We start from the raw sequence: 23,610 nt of genomic DNA, 5'->3' as shown, positions 1-23,610 counted from the left end.
CAAACGTGAAATTTAATATGTTGAAATATTAGGAATTTATAAAAATATTACAAACAAGTTATAAATACGCGAAGAATATTAAAGTAAATATAAATAGAAATAAAATGAAAAGAGCGGACAAGAAATGCAGATTTAAAAAATAAAAATACAAAAATACAAAAGAAACATATAAGAAACATGTAATAAAAAATAAAAGTGCAAACGTTTCAGTTCTTGACTGGAATCTCTTCAGTGCCAAATTATATAGTGATAATAAATAATAATAGTACATTATATGAATAACAAAAATTAAATAAAGATATAAAAAAATTGGGGAACCTGATGTCGTTTAAGATGTTAGTTATCGTTATTAATGTTGAATTCCTCCATTGGCACGTCACATTAGTTCAATATTCAAATATCCACCAACAAAGTTGGTAAAAACTTGCGAAAGAACAAAAGAATTAAAGAAAAGAAGGAAGTTATTTATGTTTTATTTTATAATAATTATTTGTGATGAAAATCGAATTTAATTAATTGACTCATCAATGAAGGATCCGACATAAAGATAATCACAAAAACGCTTAAGAGACTCACAAATCCGTCCTGTTGTACAGCCTTGCTTAGACTGCCGCGAGACCAAATAATAAAGTACGAGATCAATGAGGCTAAACAAATCCAATAAAAATAATAAACAAAAAAGATCTTTTAAAAATTTTTTAAACCCTCAATAATGGGAATATGGATTAAGAAGTTCGGTGTCATCTTGCAGATCTGTGTCTTTTAATAAAAGTCATCTCGGATGTTAATCTTCTGACAGCAGGGCTCACTGTTTATAATTTGTGCTCCGTCCCAATCAAAATTATGAGTCTCATCATCGTTTCTATGGTTCGTAATTACGGAACTTTGGGAACCAGACCTATTAGTATGTTTGCGATGTTCATTAATTTTTTAAGTCTTTTTGTCTGGCCCACGTTTCACAGCCCACACAGTTGATTCTGCACACAACATTATTGCAGTTAAATAAAATGTATAAGATCTTTGTGTATTTTAATAAATGACTTAAGACTGTCAAGTCCCATATATGAAGACCATGTATGAAAATTTATGTTCTTAATAATTGGAATAAGCTTTTCAATAATCAATTTTACGTAAGGAAAAAAAAAAGAATCGGTATTTGAGTCCAAAAACTTTTTTAAATTAATTTCTTTATGATAAAAAAAATATCTTAAACGAGAATTAATCGTGTCAAAAATAAACTTTAAGGGACATCCGTTTTCTATTAAGATATTAATAATAAATATAAAATTTTTTGATGGAAGCTAGGGTGAGAAAGACGAAAAACCCTATCGGTAAGACCAATTATGGTACTTCTTTTTGTACATTTAGAGTGTTGAGAAAAATAATTCAAGTATCTGAAAAAGTGGGTTTGTGAAACCAGACAAACAAGAAATAATTATCACGGATCATGCTCCAAAAATTAAGTTTTTTATTTATTCCTATCTCCATTGTAACTCGTAAGCATTGATGGAAAGAATTAAAAGTATCTAAAACTGATTTGAAAAATAAGAGAAAGGAATCGCCAAAGCTATATTATCAACATATCTTACGTAAAATAATTTCGAAAGAATTTGGATTTAAGATTCTACATAACTATATCAGCAATTATCGGAAACAACGGCGAACCTATAGACATATCAAATGTTTGCTTAAAATTAATGTCATTAAAGATAAAATATGTAGATTTGAAGACTAAGTTCAAGTCTATGATAAATTTATTAAGCAGAATTTTACTGTTAGGAAAAATCATATTCCACCTTCTTTAAATGCCATCAATTGTTAACTCTAGCGAAACATTTGTTAATAATAAGACTACATATAAATTGAAGAGAGATGAACCGTAACGGTCTTCTTAAAGCCCTTGTATACTTTGTTATATTATATATATATCTGCGTGTATCATAACAATATAATATAATAAGTTTAAATATTTTTAAATAAATTATCTCACAAATACTGTTTACAAGTTTATCAATTAAAGAAAAAAGAAAATGTGTTATTTTTGTTTAATGAAATCTTGCGAAATAATATACGAATAATACAAACGTACGAATGATACAAAGGAATAAATTAATATTTATTTAATTTATTATATTTCCCTTTTTAAAAAAAGTATATTATTGATAATTTTGGTTTTCCGGTTGTTGAATAATTGATTGTTGGTTGTCATATTTGTGTTTTGTAACTTGCTTCACTTGTGTCATTTACGGCTATAAAATTATCACCCAAATTTTTTGACAGTTTGTATAACAGTTTATGAAAAAAATTAAAAGAAATTAAAGACGATGAAGAAGGGAGAAAGAGACAGAAAAATAGAGAAAAGAAATCTGACAAAAGTAACTAATAAAGAAAATAAATAAATATATTACATACGTATACCATATATCGTATATAGACGTACGTATGTTCTCCCATTATATTGTATATTTAATGGGTAATTCAAATTTATATTGAGAGAGAGAGAAGGAAAGAAGGAAAAAAGCAGGAAGAGATATATAATATTAAGTAATTAATATTATATAATGTTATATATAATATAATGTAATATATAATATAAAGCTAAACAAATTTATTTAAAGCTCTTTTTTTCTTTCTCTTTTATTTTCTTCATCTCTCCTTTAGCTTTGTATATTAATATTAATAATATTAATTATTTAATACATCCATTTTTCTTATTTCTTTATTTAAAGTTAAAGAAGACAAAGAATAGATAAAAGAAAGAGAGAGAGAGAGAGAGAGAAAAAATTAAATTTTTAAAATTTTTAATTGACTGTATTGCTTTTACTAGTTTATATTTATATGTAATTTTATTACGCATATATATATATATATATATATATATATATTAAAAACACATTAAATCATATCAAACACATATTAAAAATATATTTAAAACTACACACACATATACACAACACACACGCACACGCGCTCATTTAATTTTTATACTCAATCAAGAACATTAAGGGTGGAACTCCAACAAATTATTTCTATAATTCTATCTCTGAGACGGCATAAATCTCTAATTTTCATACATCATCTACCTCTGATTTTTACACATTTTTACGTGCTCCAATAAATTCGTCTAAATCGTCATTAGATGAATTGCGTTATTCTTATGGCTGGCTGAGCCAACAAGTTTGTGATCCTTGTCCAACAATAATTCAGGCAAGTTTTCTTATAAGGATTACATTGTTGTACAGTGTGTTAATCAGATATTTAATTCATCTTAAAGATGGAATCATAGAAATAATTATAGGAATAAAAAAAAATGTTCTGGATCGAGTATAGAAATTAAAGAGTGTTGAAATTCCTGTTTAGACATATGCTATTAATGAGGAGCATATCGAAATTTACCAAATAAGTAATCAACTGTTTGAGTTACTGATTATTATTAAAAAGTTTATACCAAAATTCAGTGTTATTTATAAAAATCGATCGAAATCCTACCATTCAGTCTCAGGAATTATCTCAGATATCCTCTGAATTAGTATAATTACACACATACACACGATATATGTATATATAAAAAAATTTTTCTACACACACACACACACACACATACATGCACACGCATGCACGCACGCACACGATAAATGCGTGTTTGTAATGTTTTTGTATATAATTAAAACTGATATAATTTTGGGTAAAAAAAGATAAAACTTGTTATATATATATATATTATAAATAATTAGTATATTTTAATATGTAATGATATTCAAGAAAACATCTTTTTTTTAAAACGAGAAAGGTTAAAAATTGTGATTATAATTCAAAAAAAAGTTTTAAGATTATTTATAAACGTAATTATTTTAATATGCTAAACTTTTTATTATATCGAGTCAACGGTTATTACAGAGGAACCGTTTCATAATTCTTGTGTGAGAATTAATCTGAAAATTTCCTTGAACAAAGGATACTCTTCTAAAGCATAATTAGATTGTATATAGTAAGCGCTTTTCATGACGAGTATCTAAATTCTTCCTGGTGCGTGTTATACATATGTAGGCAGACACTAAAGAAAAACGAGATATAGTACTTTTCTTTCGTTACGGTATTATTCTCCGTAGTTTCTCGACATTTTGATAAAACTGTTTACTAAAAAAACGTTAATTAACGCAGATAATGAATAAGGATTTTATAATGCTTAATCATTGCTACGATTTCCTTCAGATGTTAACAATTACGCAATTACAGATCTGCGAACGTGTACATCATTCGCTATCTAATCATCTCTAAAACCTTGGGTTTCTTAACACTAGAATGATCGAGCAGTTATCTTGACCTAAAAAAAACTTTTCATCTGTCGTGAAATTTGTGTCCTTATAAATTAACTGTTTAATTAATTATTATTAGTGAATAATGAAGAGAGTTATTCTGATACCAAAAGATTTACGATTCTTCGCTGTTCTAGTGATAAATGGATATGTTATATGTAAATCCTTAGGAATGGAAATCACAATTAAGTCTTATGGAAGCACCGTCTTTAACTCACGGACGAACAATGCTATTCCCTCATTTCCGAGCTACTATAAGGATTCACAAAATTGAGACGAGAAAGCAGCGAATTGTGCTTGGCACTCCTTCGTAGCAACTTTTCCGTAGTCGTCTAGACCACTTTCCATTTTCCACCATCCAACTTCGTTCCTTATCCCGTGCAATGCCATGGTCCGCTCAGCGTGGAACAATGCTAAGTACACAATGCACATTTACGCGATATGCGTTTGGTGTACAAAATGACAACGAGGACTCGACCGGATGGTATATACGCGTTAACTCGAGTGGCCAATGAGGTGCTAGCCTCGGTAGAGCTAACACAACCAAGAATCCATTGTATCGCACTTGAAGACAATGGTGTGCGATTCTTCCTTCTCTTTCTCTCTCTCTCAAACTCTCTTCATCCACCTCCCTTTTACTAGGGTTCTATTTTCCGTTTCGCTTTCAGCTCATTTTCCTTCTTTAGTTTTCTCCGAGAGAATGTGACAGTTCCGTCCACATAATTGTCCGCGTTCATGGCAGGCCTCGCTTTTGCTGCTCTTACACAGGTCTATTTTTATTTCATATCCGATCTCCTTTTTTGCGTTGACTTGCGGATTCATAGTATTCATTCCCTTTTTTCTTTGAATTTTCACATTTCTCTTACAGAATTGAAAACTATTTTTAACATTCGTTATCATCGGTAAAAATGACAGGACGCATTTAGCATGTAGCAAAAAATTGGTAAAATGTTCGTGTCACCAATGTACGAAATCACGTGTGCATGAAAGAGGAATCGCAAGCTAGTCAAGTGTGAAAATCGCAGCTAAATGTTCTGTAAACGGCGCACCCGACGAGGTTGCGGCCAACTCGAGCGAAACGAGTTCCGGAGATGTACCATTATTTCACGACTTTCTCAGATCACAGGTCATGAGAGATGCAACTTGGATTATTATTCCGAGTAGTGGCATTGTTTAAGGCAATGCGTTTAACTTTTACCACATCGAAATCTAATAATATTTGTGGTATCAACGAGAGACTTATTTAATCTTCTCCAAAAATATGTAACTAAAATTATTGCCCAATTTAGTAATTACTTTTACTTATTATTGACTAACGCTAATTCTTTTAATAACAATTATAATTTAATAAGAATCTCACACTTACGTAAGATTTTTGTTTATAATAAGTCTTATTCTTATGTGACATTTTTAATTTAAGCGCTTCATGCACACGTAAACGAGTGTTAATGACGGTGAAGTCAGTCTTTTTGTATTGTCGACAACAAATCAATGTTGGTTAGGTTTAAAACAACAAACTTGACTTTATCTATGTTAATAATGATATGTCGTAATGACGAAACTAACATAAGTGGAATAGGCTTCCGGCGTTGTAATTATTTTATGACTCACAATCAGACAAGGAACCCGTTTGACATCTTTGGTATAAATAACAAAGAGAAATAAAATTGTCATATATAAGATTTACGTTGCCATTTAATATTCCATTGATAGAACAAACGATAAAACTCGTTAGGAGGCTCGTACTGGCGCCGGTAAAATATTATTTTTTCCGCGTAGTATATTCACAAATCTGCAAACATGAACGATGCATCAATGCTGAATAATAACATCATCGAAATGCAGTATGTATATATATTTAGAGATTTTATATTGTTCATGATAAAATATAATTTTCTCGTCACATCCCGGCAGAAAGTATAATTAATTATTATATATTATAAAGCAAGTTGTATACAAAAACATATGGAATAACTTTCAGTTGTTTATAATATTCTGATGATAAAAGTTCAATTTTTTTACTCTGTTTATATGCTTTCATATATCGTTCGTAAGCATATCATAAGAGAAAAATAAGTAATTTTAATTACCGCTCATGTTATGTAATAGAGCGAACGATAAAAGTTTTTTAATGAAAAGGAAAGAGACAGAGAGGAAAAATCTTCATAATAAAGTGGACAATCTTTTATTATATATGATTTAGCAAAGAACATCAATGAAGAGAAAGAAAAGAAATTTATTGAAAAAAACAAGATAAAATATTTCTTAAATACAGATGTTTTGTATTACAGTTTATTTTGTTAGTTGTAGCTTTGATAAGTTTATAACTTTTATTTTTGTTTATCAATTCTGATAACTTTATTTTATGGTTTATTGTTGATCAATGAGTTTGAAATTAGGATATATTGACCTCTACTAAAGTTTTGTACTTAAGAAATTGTAAACCATTTAACCTTTCTAAACATTATGTATGACCTTAACCCAATTTAAGTAACCTAACAGTGATCATGACTACTGCGAATGATACCAAATTTTCCATTGACTTATCACACAAGTGTTGAGACTTAAGGCAAAATTCTCTTAGCTTAACATACTGTTGTCACAGACCATATGTGTTTTAAGAGTCAACAAAACCAAACGCTCATTTATTTGTCAAAAAACGCCGGCAATAAATCATCAGTAATAACTCATTTTGCTAATGTGTAAAATATAGACAAAACTTAAAAAGAAAAAAAAAAATAAGTTATATATACCAGATACATTTCATACTTTCTTAGTTGCTATTGTTCTCGATAAAATCTCAAAGTCATCACATTAAGTCGTACATTAATTTTTATATTTCGGAGCAAAGTGACATTATAACATTACTGTTGTCATAAAAAGGCACTTAATCATTTGTTGTATCATGTATCGTTTATCTGAATTGTTACTATCAACATGGGAACATAAATTATAAAGGACTTTTATGAATACATGTGTTAGAACTCGGTTATACGGAAACATTCAGTAAATACTCAGTCGGCTTGCAAATTTAATTTATTCGTTATCATTTTACAATAAAACCTTTTAAATTGTGGGATTTATTGCTAAAGCTGTAAAGCTACACGCTAATTCATGAATATAAATAACCGAATCCCGTTAGTTTTATCTCCATGAGTGGACGAATTTTTTACGTAGGAAAAGAAAGAATTAGAGGGGTAAATTTAAACACATTTAAGATAATTAAATAGATAATTAAAAAATACGGAAATCTAATTGGAACTTCAATATATAACACATGCCGATATATATTATAATATATAACAGCATATGTTATACATGAATAAAAAGTATTAGTTAATTGTTTAATTTGAAACTATATGATTTTTATGAAATCTTTGCTAGATTTTTTAATTTTTTATACAATTTTGAAACCACCATAGAAGAATTTATACCTATAATCCATGTAATCAAACAAGTTTGTAAAATACATTATTAAATAGCGCAAAATAAATGGAAAGAAGGAAGGAAAAGGATATAGAAAGAGAGAATTGTATAATCGAGTTTGTGAAATGTCGATCGGGGTGTTCGCTTCGCGATTATAAAATTTCTGTAAATTTACTTATTCTAATCGCTGATAAAATATATATATATATACGGAGATGAATTGAATGGATGATAATTGCCTCTGCCGATTATAGGTCCGGATTACACGGTTGTTTCGGATCCGTGAGGCGAGTACGAAACAGCTTCTTTACAACCGAATATCCGGTTACCGTTGCAACGAACATTAGCTACAGCACGAAACGCGCGCGTGCCAAGAATTTTTTCTTATACCGCCGATAGTTAGTACATTCGTAGTGGCATTTTAACGCAATGTTCGCTAAATTATGTGCAACGAGCAATTTTTAGTACATTACATCATCTCTTTTCTTTTGAAGAAAATTTGTTCTACGCTACCGCAGATTTTATTGATTTTATCGAATTTATTATAATGCGGAAGAATGGAAAGAAAGAGAGAGAGAGAGAGAGAGAGAGAGAGAGAGAGAGAGAGAGAGAGAGAGAGAGAGAGAAGAGTATAAAACACACTCGCACCATTAGTCTAATTCACTTGGCTCCTGTGAATTTAAATTATATTGCGTTCCCACATGTAAATTCTCATTTCCGTTACTTTCAGATTTATCGTTATATTTACGTGCATATTCTCCGAATTAGTACAGCTATCCCCAGCTGCTATTGCAAAATAATCGTAGCTTATCAGAGTTTAGTAGAAAAGCAATTTTCATATTATTATTATTTATGATTAATTCGCATTTGTATTTGTAACGATTCAATTAATGTAAAGATTTATATTTAATGCCTTTATAGTATAGTAATATGTATGGTTAGTTTTTTCTTTTTTAAAACATTACTGTAATGTCAATATTTGTCATGATCGTACTAACTTTGTAATTATTGTTATGTATATTCTCATCTTAGAACATTTTATTTTAGTATCTATTTGATTGTTGCTGCATGCTAGAAAAAAGATAAAATTTATCTCATGAATCATCGTTTTTCTCAGTCTTGATCTTTTAAATGTAATGAAAAATATGTTAATCAGTTATCAAGTTTTGAATATTTTATAAAGGTTTTTTTCAATAATTATTTAATAGTCTCTTTTTTTTGTTAATTTGTTTTTTTCTTTTTTTCTTATTTTTCCATATCTCACATGACGAAAGAGAGACAGTATGTGCATTTTTTCGTTCTAATACATTACAAAAGATGTAGCAGGTGAAAATAAGCTGATGTTCTGACGAATTTTTAAGTTTACGTTATTTTTACGTAATTTTTAATTTATTTTCATGTTTTGATCTAATTGAGATAATGCGATGAATCAATGTCACGCGTCAATAAAATAAAACTAACGAAATGACTTCTTGTTATTTACGAGACAATGGTACTTGAAAAAGCGAAGACGTTAAAAAGTCGTCTACGTGCTCGAGATTACGGTGTCTTGTCACGTGGATTGTGCCATCTCGTTTCAACTACTTAAACTCGCTGGTGATAAACGAATTGTCGCTTTTATCATTGTGTCGATCCCTGTGTCACACAAGAAGAGATATACAACTTCTCACATTTCTGCTTTTTCTCTTTTTTTTTTTTTTCTTTTAAGTTCATGGAATCGATAACGATATCGATTATTGTTTATTGACATGTAATGAAATTGATTATGTCGCTACAATTAATTTTTTTATAATTTGGTTGTTTTACTCGGAAGAATAAAGTATACTCAGATTCATTATTGCATCACATAAAGATGATTTTTTTCTTCTCAGAAAAGAGTAACATTTCTAAAAATATTATAACCATAAATATTACAATATGTGCATTATCCATTTTGCGATAGAATCTTTGATCATTAAATTCATGGAAATATATGCTGGTAATTGTTGTTACGTATATTCATATAATCATCATAGAACACTTTATTTTAGTATCTAATTGATTGTTGCTGCATGCTAGAAAAAAGATAAAATTTATCTCATGAATCATCGTTTTTCTCAGTTTTGCTTTAAGTGTAATGAAAAAAATATATCTTGTTATATAGAAGGTACGACAAAAAGATTCTATTTTTTTTCAATATTATTATGTGGAATATTAATTTAATTAATTCTTTTATCAATCAAAAAATTTTTTTGTCTCTTTAAGAAAAATTAATCGAAGAATAGAGACGCAATGATGTGCATCAATACTTTATTTATACGTACTTGCAACGATAGTAAGAATATACGTCTAATTCTCTCTTTCATTTAGATAAAGTATTCTCACGTGATAATCATTATTAGCAAAACGTGATCGTTGATAAATACTATGTACTTACGTGCAATCTCGTGTGAAAGATTACGTATAATCTATATGATTCTATTTAAGATTATCATATTTTATCAAAAGATTGCACATTGAAGCACATATTGTTAACACACATTTTATTTATAAAAGTATGAAATACTTATATTCTCTTTCTGCCTGATACAATATTGCTAAGGAAAAAATTAATGTAAAAATTCGTGGCACTGAAGATGAGAATCGCAATATACTTTTTTTAATTGATATTTTTTCCACACACTATTGTACAATTTATTCATAATGGAACTTATTAAAGACTTCTTTACGGTAAAATTGCGGTTGACAGAATGACACGCAATTTAGTTAATTATGTTACGTACTTCTTTGCGGTCTAATCGACGCCAGATTGCAGACGTGATTTGCGTAAAGATGGGAGACCCGGAAGCGTATAACTCATTATATTGAAAAAATATTGCATGTTAATTTACTAAAGATTATGGACAATAATAATGATGTAAAAACTGAAAATAAATGCTGAGTAATGAACGTCATGCGCTCCAGTGATAATCGTTCATTAACAAATGATTCTCGACTGCGTTTATCATATAGTGTATGCAAATTTCCACGGCGAATGCTTCATTGTGCAAAATCACGAAGCGACTTGAAACATTATGCGTGACGAATATCACGCTATCGTGTAATAGCGGTATAACAGGTGTGGTTTTATGAATCTGCTTTTATGTTGCGTTTCTCTTGATAATCACGTGATTGATAACGAATCGCGGCGCCGTCTTTGGAAGAAGTTCAACGATATCTAATTCGTAAACAATCAGAAAGTGTTTACTGAAACTGTCTCTCTGAAATCTTTTCTGTATGCTTTTACTCTTTGAAATTTGTGACGTAATAGTTATATAATCTACAAAAATTAATTTATCGTATAATTGAAAAATTTTAAGGCACGCATACATACATATGCACACAAAATTGTACCACACAATTCTTTCTTTTAAGAAAAATACGTTTGTCAAATTAAATTATAAATAAATTTATTATAAATTAATTAAATTTATTTAACTTAATTATAAATTTAAGTACAAATTAAAATAATTAAATATTTTTAAATTAAAGGTTTTAATTAAATTTTATAAAATTGATTTTTTCGAATTATACAAAATATTTATTTCACGCTCGTTTCACTAAACGCTTTGATTGGAAGACTATATTACTGTTAAATCTCAGATCCTGTTTAAAGGTCAACAATATTCACTCGATGCGTCACATCCTTCTCATTGTCCAGTCCTGACTGACTGCAAACATCGAAGGCTGCACCGCTGTGTATATTTTACAATTCACGAAGGACGGCAAGGCACCGTAATAGTTATTGAAATGACGTAACTACTTCACGTATTCGGTGCATTGCACTTCACCGAGAACATTGGCGGCTTTCTCATTACACGGATTACAGAACGCAATGCCGGAAGGCTAGCCACTGGTCATGGTTGCGATTTTGATGCATTCTCTCGTGCGTATCATATCGCGTCCATAATACCAATAATGATTAGTCTCAACACGCATGTCCCTGTATTAATATACCGTTAATCGTAATTATCACAGCATCTTCAATCTTTAAAAATCGAGTCAGTAAAATTCCGCTCTTGAATATTTAATGTTGTTTTTACATGTTATATTATACTTTTATGAATTGCTACATATGTATACATAAATTAGCATAATTTGGTAGTAATTTTTCGATGCTTTCACTTTAAATGACTCTGAAAACTATGATGACAAGTATATATATCCAACAAAAAATTTCATCATAATTTATAATATTGGTGTTTACATTTGATATATTATAACAAAAATGATTTTTTGATCAATTATGTCATATTTGTTATATCTCAAAATGTATAACTTTTATTAAATGGAATTTAAATTAATAAAGTATTTTAAACTATTGTAAGATAGTTAATTATAAGATAAAACGTTAACGATAGAGTATCAATGAGTCAGCTCGATGCGTCCTTTTTTTTCAGAAAAATAGGAATATAAATACACTTGATCGACTGATCTAAAAAAAAAATGTAATCATGAATTAATATTTATAATATGTAGATTACTATTTAATGTATACAGTTATTATTATGTGTCTTATAATATGCGTGTGTATACGTTATTGTATTATAGCGATTCGTAAAGGTTTCATTTGTAATAATAGATGTAATGCTTTGCTTTTTAATTTCATGATTGCGTTTTACTAGAAATGTAAATAGAAATGTGGAAAATTACAGTTCTCTTTAGAAATCCTCACTACTAAATCCTAATGCATATATTTGATGGATTGCATAGGATAACGATTGTGAATGTTTGACTAATTTACAATTAGGTAACAAGGTGGATAATGAAAATGTCTGTCAATGAATAATACTTGTTGGTACTGATAATATTTGAGTCAATAAATTGATATATACTTGTGAGACTAAATAAGGAAATGCAAGAAGATAAATGAAATTAATATATATCTATATTTTAATATAATATAATATCTATATTTTTTTTCAACAAACAATGCGTGACATTTATCTATGTACATCGTATATGTGCACATTTTTAAAAATAAACCAAAAAAAGTTAAATTTTAATTTTAATTTTAACCAATTAAAGTTACAAGCCGTAATAAAATACTTTAATGTATGAAGAATACTAATAATCAATTTATTAGGATATTGAATATATAAACCTATAACATATTTTTATTGATAATAATCGTTATTCATCTAATACATATAATTAGAATATTTGACTACTTACACAGATATTAGTTTAACTACGGACCTCCTAAAATTATTGAATGAATGAGATTGGTGGACTGTGCTGATGTTCCAGCAGCGAGTTTGCACAGTTGCTAAAGTAAATTTAGCATTAGTAACCGGTTTGCGAAGCAAGTTTCCCCGCACTTCATCGAATATAAACTGAACTTGACTAGAGTTGACTAGACTAGACCACTAAACTTGGTAATCCATGATCGAATCACCGGTTCGATGTAGATATCGATGTTAAACCAAGGATTGTAACAATTCCGACTGAGATCTCGCCCATGAAGAAAATCCCGACAATGTTCTTTAATCTTAAAAAAAAAAAAAAAAAAAAAAGATAAAGAAGAAGAGGCAATCGTTTTCAGTCCTTGCAGTTTTAGTATAGCTTGTCTCGTTGGAATCGTTGAAAATTTCGCTCCGGGCATTTTTCCACATTATAGTTCTTTCAGTGGTAAATCGCTTGGATTGATAAAAATGGAGCGTATGTAATAGCTCTCTTTCCTCGCACACTATCTGCGAATGTAAAAGGGAATATACAGCGTATATACAAGAAAGTAGAATGAAATTGCGGATGTGATATATGTTTCTACCACTAACAATGATTACGTCGATATGAGAGGACGTATGAGATACCGCGGTGCAATGTGTCATTTTACTCTTTCGTGAAGCTCATATCGGGATTTCAACGGCCTAGCAAGTCGCGATGTAATCATGATATAGCTCGTTCTTCTCTCATATACCACTTTTCTTAAATTGAGATAATTTACCTTCTAATGTAGTAGAGGAGGCGCGTTATGAAACCTGACCGAATAGCCGTCCATTTGACCTTTCTCTCGCGATCTGAGATTATTCAAAATCTGCACGATTCGTCCTTCAGCTTTACTCTTTCGATTAGTATGTTAATTTGATCCCCGGTGAGTTATTTAAGCGACTTAAGAAATGTCTTTAAGAGGATAGATATTGAACTGACTGTTTCGATTCCTAAAATAAAAAAAAAAAATTTACACTGTGTGTAAATTAATTTTTTTTAGACACGTTTAGATAATAAATCTTTTAGTGCGATGCATCATCGCGGTGTGATCGCATATTCTCGTATTTTACACTGTAATTTTTCAACTGTCATTTTCCTTCCTAGGTTTTCACAGTATTTGTAATACGCGAATGCGATGTCAAATAAATTGCTGCCAATATAGTTCCGGCCTTTAAGATTCTCAGTAGTTATGCTCATTTTATTCAATGATGAAACGTATTTATCTATGCAAATTTATATAATTTAAAGTGAATTTGCATACATAAATAAATCCTTTTGAGATCGAGATTTGAATACTTATTGGTAATGGAGACTATAAATCTTATATCGTCTTATATTATAATCTTTATATTTTTATTTACTTCCTTTTCCTTTTCCTATAAAGAAATTTAAATAGTCAGAGATTGTCACGATACTTACATAAATATGATTACGTGTTCCTATGTAATACATTATTCATTTTTTTAAATATAATATTAGCGATGGCGTAACTTGAGCTTCTCTAACATTTTTAAATTTTAAAACACATCTAATGGAAATTTTTACTTTGCTTCTTTTTTTTTTGATACTTTTACATTTTTTCGAAAATAATCATTTATTTGATAATGTTTATTTTATGTTCTAATCTGGAGTTTTATAGAGTTAAAACTCATATTTTTTGTAAAATCATATTTTTGTATGATTAAAAAAGTTCAGTAGTTTTTTAATTGCAGAAGAAAAAATATAAATTGAAGAAGATGAAATATAAACTAGAAAAGATAAAAATCTGAAGTTTTAATGTTTAGTATTATATACATATATATACGCTTCTATTAAAGCATCGCGATTGTTTCGAAGGCTTACAGTGAGTAGTTTTGAATGCGCGTCTCACGTGTGACATTGTAACGTAAATAAACAACTTTGTGGCGGAACAGATAAGTGTTCTCAACCTAATCTCTAAAACTTCAATACATTCTAATTTCTATTCATTCACGAAATGATTACCGGCTGCCGTCGTACTTTCTACTAAATTTTATGCATATATGTATATTATGAAAGAGAAAAAGTGACGCCATGTAGATATTTTAATTACAATATAATAATTTTATGAGTATATAAATTTATATATAAGATACGAATGTAATTTTTTGAAAAGAAAAAAGTTTAAATAACAAATTAAACGTAATAACAAATACCGATCAATATATTTATATAATGATAAAAAGTGTATGTGCACAAGTGTACAATGTATATTTAATCGTTAGATATATATTGTGTACACACACACACACACACACATATATATATATATATATATATGTACAATTATAATTATTAAATAATAATAAAATATTATCAAATAATATTAATTAAATAATTTATTATAATTATGAAATTAATTTAAGAATGAAAAATTACGTCGGGAAAAGATGCCGTAGTTTTATTATATTATCTACTTTAATGTTATGATATATGGCATATGTATCAGGATATATAAAATAAAAAAATCTAAATATATATATATATTTTATTTTAAATATAATAGTATACTTCTCTCTCTCTCTCTCTCTTTGTCTTTACAACATAATACTGATACATAAGTTTACATAATTATTTATTATTTTAAATTGTACGTATTAAAACAAATCTGACGTAACTATCAAATTAGCGTAAAATTTAATAGCAAGAAATAAGTTAGTTTTTTTATTCCTAGCATAATAATTAATTAAAATAAAAAACCGGATGTTTTTATAACACTTTATATGTGCATTTCCACGAAGAATCACGCGCTAACGCTGGTTTTTCCAAATTACATCTTTGAAAAGATCGTTCGAGGATAAGAGGATAAATTGTCGCAAAGTGTTTATAGCCTGAGTTACATAAATATTTCCTTGTTCTTGTCGTCAATAATATATGCCATCTTATTAATTAGCACGACCGACACTGGAAGTTTCTCAGAAAAATATACGATTAAATACAATAACCACAATTTTCTGCTGATTTTTATTGCAGTGATCCCGCGCGAGTTTCCGCGCCGCGATGTTACATGAGTCACACACCATTGATTGACGTGTTCATGAAAGTCAATCGGTTGAATATAGTATTCGCGCAGCGTATGGCGAACACATTGTATATCGCTGAATAACGGAACACGAGAGAAGTATTGTGCTAGACTTTCAACCGACACGAAGAGTGTTCTCTGTTCGACGGCACTATCTGACGATTTACATTTCGTTCTGAGAATCGATTGCCATTTTGGTCCGCTGACGTGTACGCTTCATCGGTCCACATAGTAGATTGATTTCGTGTCCAAAAAAAAAAATACTAGCTGTTAGAGAACGTTCAAACTCGTTGATGAATTCTACGTGTGACCATGCCCCTTGAAATATCTCATATATTCACGTGGCTTTTTCCATAGATATTGAAATATTTTGCAATTTATACTAGAATGAAAACATTTATGCATGTCTTTCGTAGCAATACAATATTATCTCCATTACAAGTTTTATTTATTCCTCTTTGAAATAAATTTAGATTCAAGAGTTATAGAAAAATTTATTTTAATGCTAAAAGAAATTTTGAAGAAATAAAAATATTTTATATCTGGGAAAAAGATTAAAATTAAATTTTTATTTAAATATAATTATAATTTAATTATGATTATTTCGGCTTATATTCAATATATAAAACTACGATGGATAAAATAATTTTTCTTCTTTCATTAACAAACAGATAGAAACGATGTAAAACAAAATTCTATTTATATTTTAAATATAGCGTAGCGGAAGAATTTTTATATTATATGTTTCGTCTGTATGAAAACAGAATAGATCTTTCTGCGTTTATACTTTGCAAATGAAGACCTATCTATTTGGTTTGACATGCAACTCTACTTGTCCCGTCGTTAATTTTAGGCGGGCAGATGTTTTGCACACGACAGGTAGTTTCCAGCAAGTAATTTGTCCACTTGACTTGCCTCCGGGTTCGTGTTAACTGACCATTACGGCAGTTCCAAATATACTCGACAGATATTTGTCAAGCAGCTACAAATATCTTATTGTGTGTATACGTATGAGAGATAGCATATATATGCAGATGTATAAATAGATGTAACTTTATACATGTCATGATATCGAATCAGACTTACATCAGATAATTGCGATATATTTGAAATTGTGAATATTTGACGAATTAATAGGTTGTTTTTATATGTAAACCACCATTTCTGTAATTTTATCTTTAATTATTTTATCTAAATTATTATAATCTATCTATATATATGGCTTTGTTTTTTTATTGTCAACTTATATCATGAAGATGTCTTGTACCACATTTTAGCATATTTTTCATACTAATACTGCGCAAAGACAGTCTGTCAGCGGTTTAATTGTAAAGTTTCGGAATTAACAAAGTTTCTAACATCACGTTTCGATCAATGAACTAACTCGCGAACCAACTTGCCGGAACCTCCACGCCCTTTTTCAGCTCATACAAAAAAAGCTTTACTTTTACTCTTTGTAATCGATACGAGGGATAAGATGACAACATTAATAAAAAAGTAAATAAACTTCGATAACTTTTTTTTATTATCTTGTTGATTAGCAAATATTTCGATATTATTTTATTTTACATTTATATCTGTTCTAAATTAGATTTGTTACTTTATTGACTTTCAGATATTTTGAATAAAGTCATCTTTAATATTATTAAAAAGGAAAAATTGTATAAGATTGAATAAATTTCAAATTTTACTGTTTATTAATATATATTTTGTAGATTTTTTTTAAATCTGGTAGTTTACATATAAATTATATGATTTCATCAATATCAAACTAGTAAAAACAACTATTTGTGCAATTTATAAAATCTCTATTATTTATTATATTGTACCGATTTTTATGTGTAATTTAAATTAAATGTGTACAAATTATTTTTTGACAAAAATTTTATAGTTTTTATTATTACAGTCGTGTTTTAATTAAATGTATATAAGAAATGTATAATATGATATTATACGAGAAAAACAGAGAGAGAGTGAGAGAGAGAGAGAGAGAGAGAGAGAGAAAGAGAGAGAGAGAGAGAGAAAGAGAGAGATAGAGAGAGATAGAGAAGAACAGGACTCTCTCTCTCTCTCTCTCTCTTTCTCTCTCTCAACAACAATTTTAATAATCCGAATTACTGTGGACAACATAATAGTACAATTTACTGCTGCCTGGTACCAGAGATGCAATTCCACAATGCAAATGTAGTTGCGGTGTTCCTTTCTGTGCGTTCGACATAAATACAATTTCCTTTAATTACCGATTTGCACAAATTAGCCATAAATATATGCGCGCATTCGTGTATATTTGACATATCGCATTGTGTCGCATTGTGCAATGTATGTTTCGTCAGACATGAGATAATTGACCTAATCGTGGCGCTTCTTCCTGTTCGTGTATCCGTCAACAAGTCCATAATAATTGGATGATCATACAAAATAATTGGTAAGATAAAAATGTTTACCACGAAGTTTATCATTATTTGAGTATATAAGTTTATTATTATTACTTGATTATATATTACACTTTTTATTGCATGTGCGGCAGTTATACAATAGATAATTAACGGATAATTAATGAATCCTTATAATAGACATTTGTACTACATTTAACAAACTTCTGTTCCAGAATGACATAATATATATAATTTTTATTTTTTTTATATTATTTAATTAAATATAATAAAGTGATATTAACTTATAATAACTTTATTATCTAAACAAATGAGAGATAATGATTAATAATGTTTTATATATTTAAATGAATTCTCTTATTTAAATTAAAAATAATTTCTCATTAATAATTAAAGTTTTGTGTAAAATACATGCAACATTATGTAAAGAATGTTATGTAAAAAGACAAGAATTGGTTAGTCATATTTTACAATCAAGTGCGCTACAAAAGTGCAAACAGCTATTTATTAATTAGATTTTAAAATGAGTAATATATGTATATAATGGAAATATAATTAAACAAAATTATATATATTAAATTTTGTATATAAAATATAAACATTATATAATGTTCGTAAAAGAGTATATTTTATCGTATTATTTTAAAAGAATAAGAATGCGACAAAATTGAGCATTGAATTTTTTAGTTGATGTAATTCTAGAAAGATGGGAAAAGTTAACACATGTTATACGTAACTGTTACAACAAATTAATGTCATCTATGCGTTCTTGTAGATGACATAATAAGAGCAAAACTCTTATTCTCTTTGATAAAAAAAACCTTTTGGACTATCTATCTTACTCTTGTTATATTGAGGAATGAAATGAACAATGACAGTGTAACCGTCGCTTCTACTTGATATCGATTAGTAACTTAAATGGAAATATTTAATTAACGTGGAAGTTGTTCCTAACACAAGATTTTAATCTAGATTTATCTCGTTGTATTCTTCTTAAATCTCGTCGCGTAAATCGAGTTCAGTGATAACATTCGTTCTAATACAAGATAAAGTAAAATTTATCGTGATTGATCACGGTATCATGTATTTCAAAGTTGTTGCATCTTGATTCATTCATGGATTTTGTTATCGACATATAATCAACTTTTTTCACAAATATATTATTCTTTTATCCAATTTTAAATTAAATTTTATTTTAAATATACAATTTTAACAAAATTAAGTTTAAAACTTGATAAAAGGGATAAGGAAATAAATAGTTAATGTTAAAAATCAAGAAATCGTGACGCAAGACATTTTATGAAATCTCCTCCAATAAGAAATTGGGACTCGAAATTTACCAGAGAATTTATAGTGAAAATAAAGTGTCCGAAGTGTCTTTTCCGTAACTAAAGTCGACATTACGTTTCTCCGCTGTAACGCTACCAAAATTCTTGTGCGCGTTCCTCTGAATCGGGACAAAGGCCCTCTGGGAGTGGAATGCATGAACCTTTATCAGATCGCGGAAGACGATGGAAGACGAGGGTGGGAAGATGCGAAGGAGCTTTTGTAACTAGCTTTACCCGTTCCGAAGACCTGGTAGCAGCGACGGCGCAATTGAGCGAAATTGCGCACGTAGGACGCGAGAGACGGGAAACTTTACAATGCAAATCCAGCTACCACGACCTGGACTGTTCTCCGTGTCGCTCGTGGCGGTAGTTGCTGATGACGGCGGTGGAACCGTTGCTGTAGCAAAAAACCTGACTGGCATGGGTCGCGTCTGTCATATTACAGCCCGCCTCCCTTCCCCTTCTCTCCGTCCGGATTCCTATTAGGGACTTTTTGACAGCGTCAGATGCTGTCTCGCTTCTTTTTTTTTTTTTTTTTTTTTTTTTTGCGCCGGATTATTGCGGAAAGTTTCGCGAAGAGACTAGTTTGCTTTCTTTTTTTCTTCTTCTCTTATTGTGTATCCTTATTGTTAGTTCAAACATGTACAGTCGCGCTCGGAAAAAAAAAACAGAAGGCAGACCCGGTTATTAAAAGCTAGTATGCTAGTGTGCGAGAGCACACTTAAGTCTTTATTCGAATTTGGACCTCGCTCTGGCGGCTGGGAGACTATATTTATCATCTAGCGAACCAATCTCGCAGCGCAAAAACAAGTAACATATCTACCTTACATGACGTAAACACGGCTGAATCATTGCTTATTAGAGGCAAAGTCGATGTTTATCAAAGTTTAACTTTATCTCGTGTTCGTTATTTTTTTAACGGATCTGTTGTATCTATTTGCCTAATGATTATTACACATTTATACGTAAATTTATGTCAGCAAAAAATAAAACCATTCCATCAACAAATAATTTTTAGTTAATATTTTTGTATTTGGTTTAGTCCTTCAAGCTGTCGTACATATAACTTGGTTGCATACGTGCGATATTTAAAATAAAATATCAAAAGCTATAATGTAAGTACAATTTAATTTACAAAAAGAGTTTTATGAAGAAGATTACTCGATATTCTGATGATGTTTTATATTACAGCGATTTATATAATTCTCATTTAATTAGTTCTTATATGTATATTATAAAGCACAGTTAAATCAATGGACACGTTGCACGGAGTGTCTTGATGTTGCTCGCGGATATATCCCGGAGAAAAGTGCAGGATCGTGATATGAATAATCACAGCGTCTTCAAATACAGCCGTAGTCCGATCGCGTTTCTGATGCTAATGGGTAATATCCGAGCGTTTCCTTGAATGAATTCATATCCAGCGATCGAACGAATTTGCAATTATAATGCAACTCGTACATTTTGGTTCAGCTAGTGCAGCTTATTGCATAAAATATAATGCATTGATATAATAATAATCAGAATATATAACTATACTGCAAAACTCTTATGCAAGTCCATCAGTGATGAAAAATAATATAATAAAAATATATAATATAATTATTTTTAAATATACATATTGGCAATATGTAAAAGATATCTCGATTAAATGCTTATGTACTATTCGCAAAAATTTTACATTATGTTAAAAAAATATTTTTTTATCAATGAAATTAATTTTTATTTATTAATGTTGAAATTATTACTAAAGATACATAAGGATGTATATTGCCAATTTTTGTTAAATATGAATTTTTTAAAGTAAATTAGCAATATCGTCGCTTTAAATTTTAAATGTTACGATTTCGAATTTGCGTAAAAAATTGTAAAATAATTGCAGTACATTACGTATGTACACTTATAGCAGTTGCATAAGGAACTAATCTATTAACCTTATTAGATAAGGTCGAATACGTTTTGAAATACGTTTTGAAAAATGTGATAATCTATATACAATATATTATTGTATAGATAAATAACAATATAGGATTTTTAGTTATTCGAGAGAATTATCAGAGAGAATATTTTGAGAATTAGTAAATTGTCTCCAATATTTAAAATTTGCTAACAGAGAAGTTGATTTTCAACATTGTCTAACATTTATTCATAAATCAAAAGGAAGAAATGAATGAATATTCTTCTCGCTTATTCTATCATGAAAAGATGAAGGATATTGTAAAGTATAAATTCTACTACTAAAGTTATTACATTGCTGAGTACCACTATTGAAACTTGCCGTGAGACTTGTTCGATGAATCAACTGGAAAAGTGTGGTAGAAATAGTTTGAAGAAGGAATATATAAATTCAATTTTTGTTATTATATATATATATATATATATATAAAAGATATATAAAAAGATATAAAAGATTATATACGTTCTCTAGCGCGAAATGCGCGCCTAATATTGTAATGAAATAGTGAAACTTTTCCACAAGTGTAAAATTATAAGTTTTATCTTTCACCTTTTACACGAAAACTTCTCGTCAAAAAGTGTTTAAACTTAGATGTTATTTCATAAGTAGTTACCCATTTGGATTAAATCGTTAAAACCTCGCTTTAATACGCAATGAATTTCTTTAAAATTTTTACAAAATAACGTGGGAGATATTCCAGATTTTTTTTTTGCATTTGTTATAAGAAATTCATTTTTATTGAATACTTCATTACCTGTAATGTGTCACATGTTCAATAATATCGAACGGCACATCCGCGTTATCCACATTCTGAACGATGTATGCCAAGTCCGTCAAGGTCGGTACGCGCTCCTTTCACGCCGTCTGATAATAATACTACTATATTACGTAAGCATTATTTCGTACAGCGTTTTATTATTTTGTCACGACGATGATAAATTTCGGGTGATTCAGCAACACTTATGGATATATGCAGATGTCAGCTTCACGATAGATTGTCTAAAATTACGTAGGGTTTCGACGTTTCGAATAAGTGAATCCGATCAATTTCCCGATCGAGATGGAGGATAAGATGTCGAGGAAAATCTATGGTCGTCAGTCAATCACCATACGACGTTCACGATTTCATTCACAGCACTCGAGGAGCTCGATTCGTTCCGTTTCGCAGCACAGTTAAATCCGATTCCGAGTGAATTACAGACCATGCGACGTGGTCAGCCGCCAACGTAATACTGGCAAGTCCACACACTACAGCTGCTACATTTAAAAAGTAACAGCAGCCTAGCGCTCGTTCGTCGTCATTCGTGACGATGCAAAACGGATTGACAGATTATCAATAATCGCGAGTATCGGAGAATGTATAACAGATATCTTTGCTTTCAGAAACTGTATCGCGTCATTGATACTTATCGGTCATGTGTCGTTACTTGTATAGACCACGTATCTATAATGATTCATCTGTAATAATCGGTTTTAAAGAGATCGATAATCTACTTTTAACTATATCCTAGTACCTTACTTCCTCATTTACCTTTACTTTTTTTTAAATTTGAATTATGAAATTTATTTAATTGTGACACATGAATTAATTATCACACATATATTTTTACAATTTACCAAACAACGACAATCACACAGAAAAATGCAGAAATGTTCGACAAACAATTTTTCTTCAGTAAATTATACCCTGCGTTTGTACGGGAACAGAATTAGAGACTATAAATATAGGGTGGGATTTTAAAATAGCTTTTGTCAATAATAATTTCTCGCAGCCACGTATAACTGCTTCTCAATATCTTTTTATTTCACTTGTTTATAAATTAACAGAATTTTATTTTTCACGCTGTTAGATTGACCAATGCATCTTTAGACAGATTGTACATTCATACATGTATATTTTATCCAAGACTCCGGGCTTAAA

The 23,610-nt window shown here is 29.6% G+C and overlaps 1 protein-coding gene across 1 annotated transcript in view; it reads right to left on the bottom strand.

The window, feature by feature from the left end:
• The window catches only part of LOC140670070 (sodium-coupled monocarboxylate transporter 1), a 35,170-nt gene extending 12,229 nt beyond the window's left edge, over window positions 1-22,941 (bottom strand). The window contains exon 1 of the mRNA XM_072900656.1: window positions 22,444-22,941. The gene's annotated coding sequence lies outside the window, so the exon portion shown is untranslated. The remainder of the gene's footprint in view (window positions 1-22,443) is intronic.
• Between the last annotated feature and the right edge of the window lie 669 nt (window positions 22,942-23,610).

Source organism: Anoplolepis gracilipes, chromosome 1 (genome assembly GCF_047496725.1).
Source record: "Anoplolepis gracilipes chromosome 1, ASM4749672v1, whole genome shotgun sequence".
Classification (NCBI taxonomy): Eukaryota; Metazoa; Arthropoda; class Insecta; order Hymenoptera; family Formicidae; genus Anoplolepis; species Anoplolepis gracilipes.
Note: the sequence above shows the minus strand (reverse complement) of the source record. Positions and strands in the feature narration are given on the sequence as shown.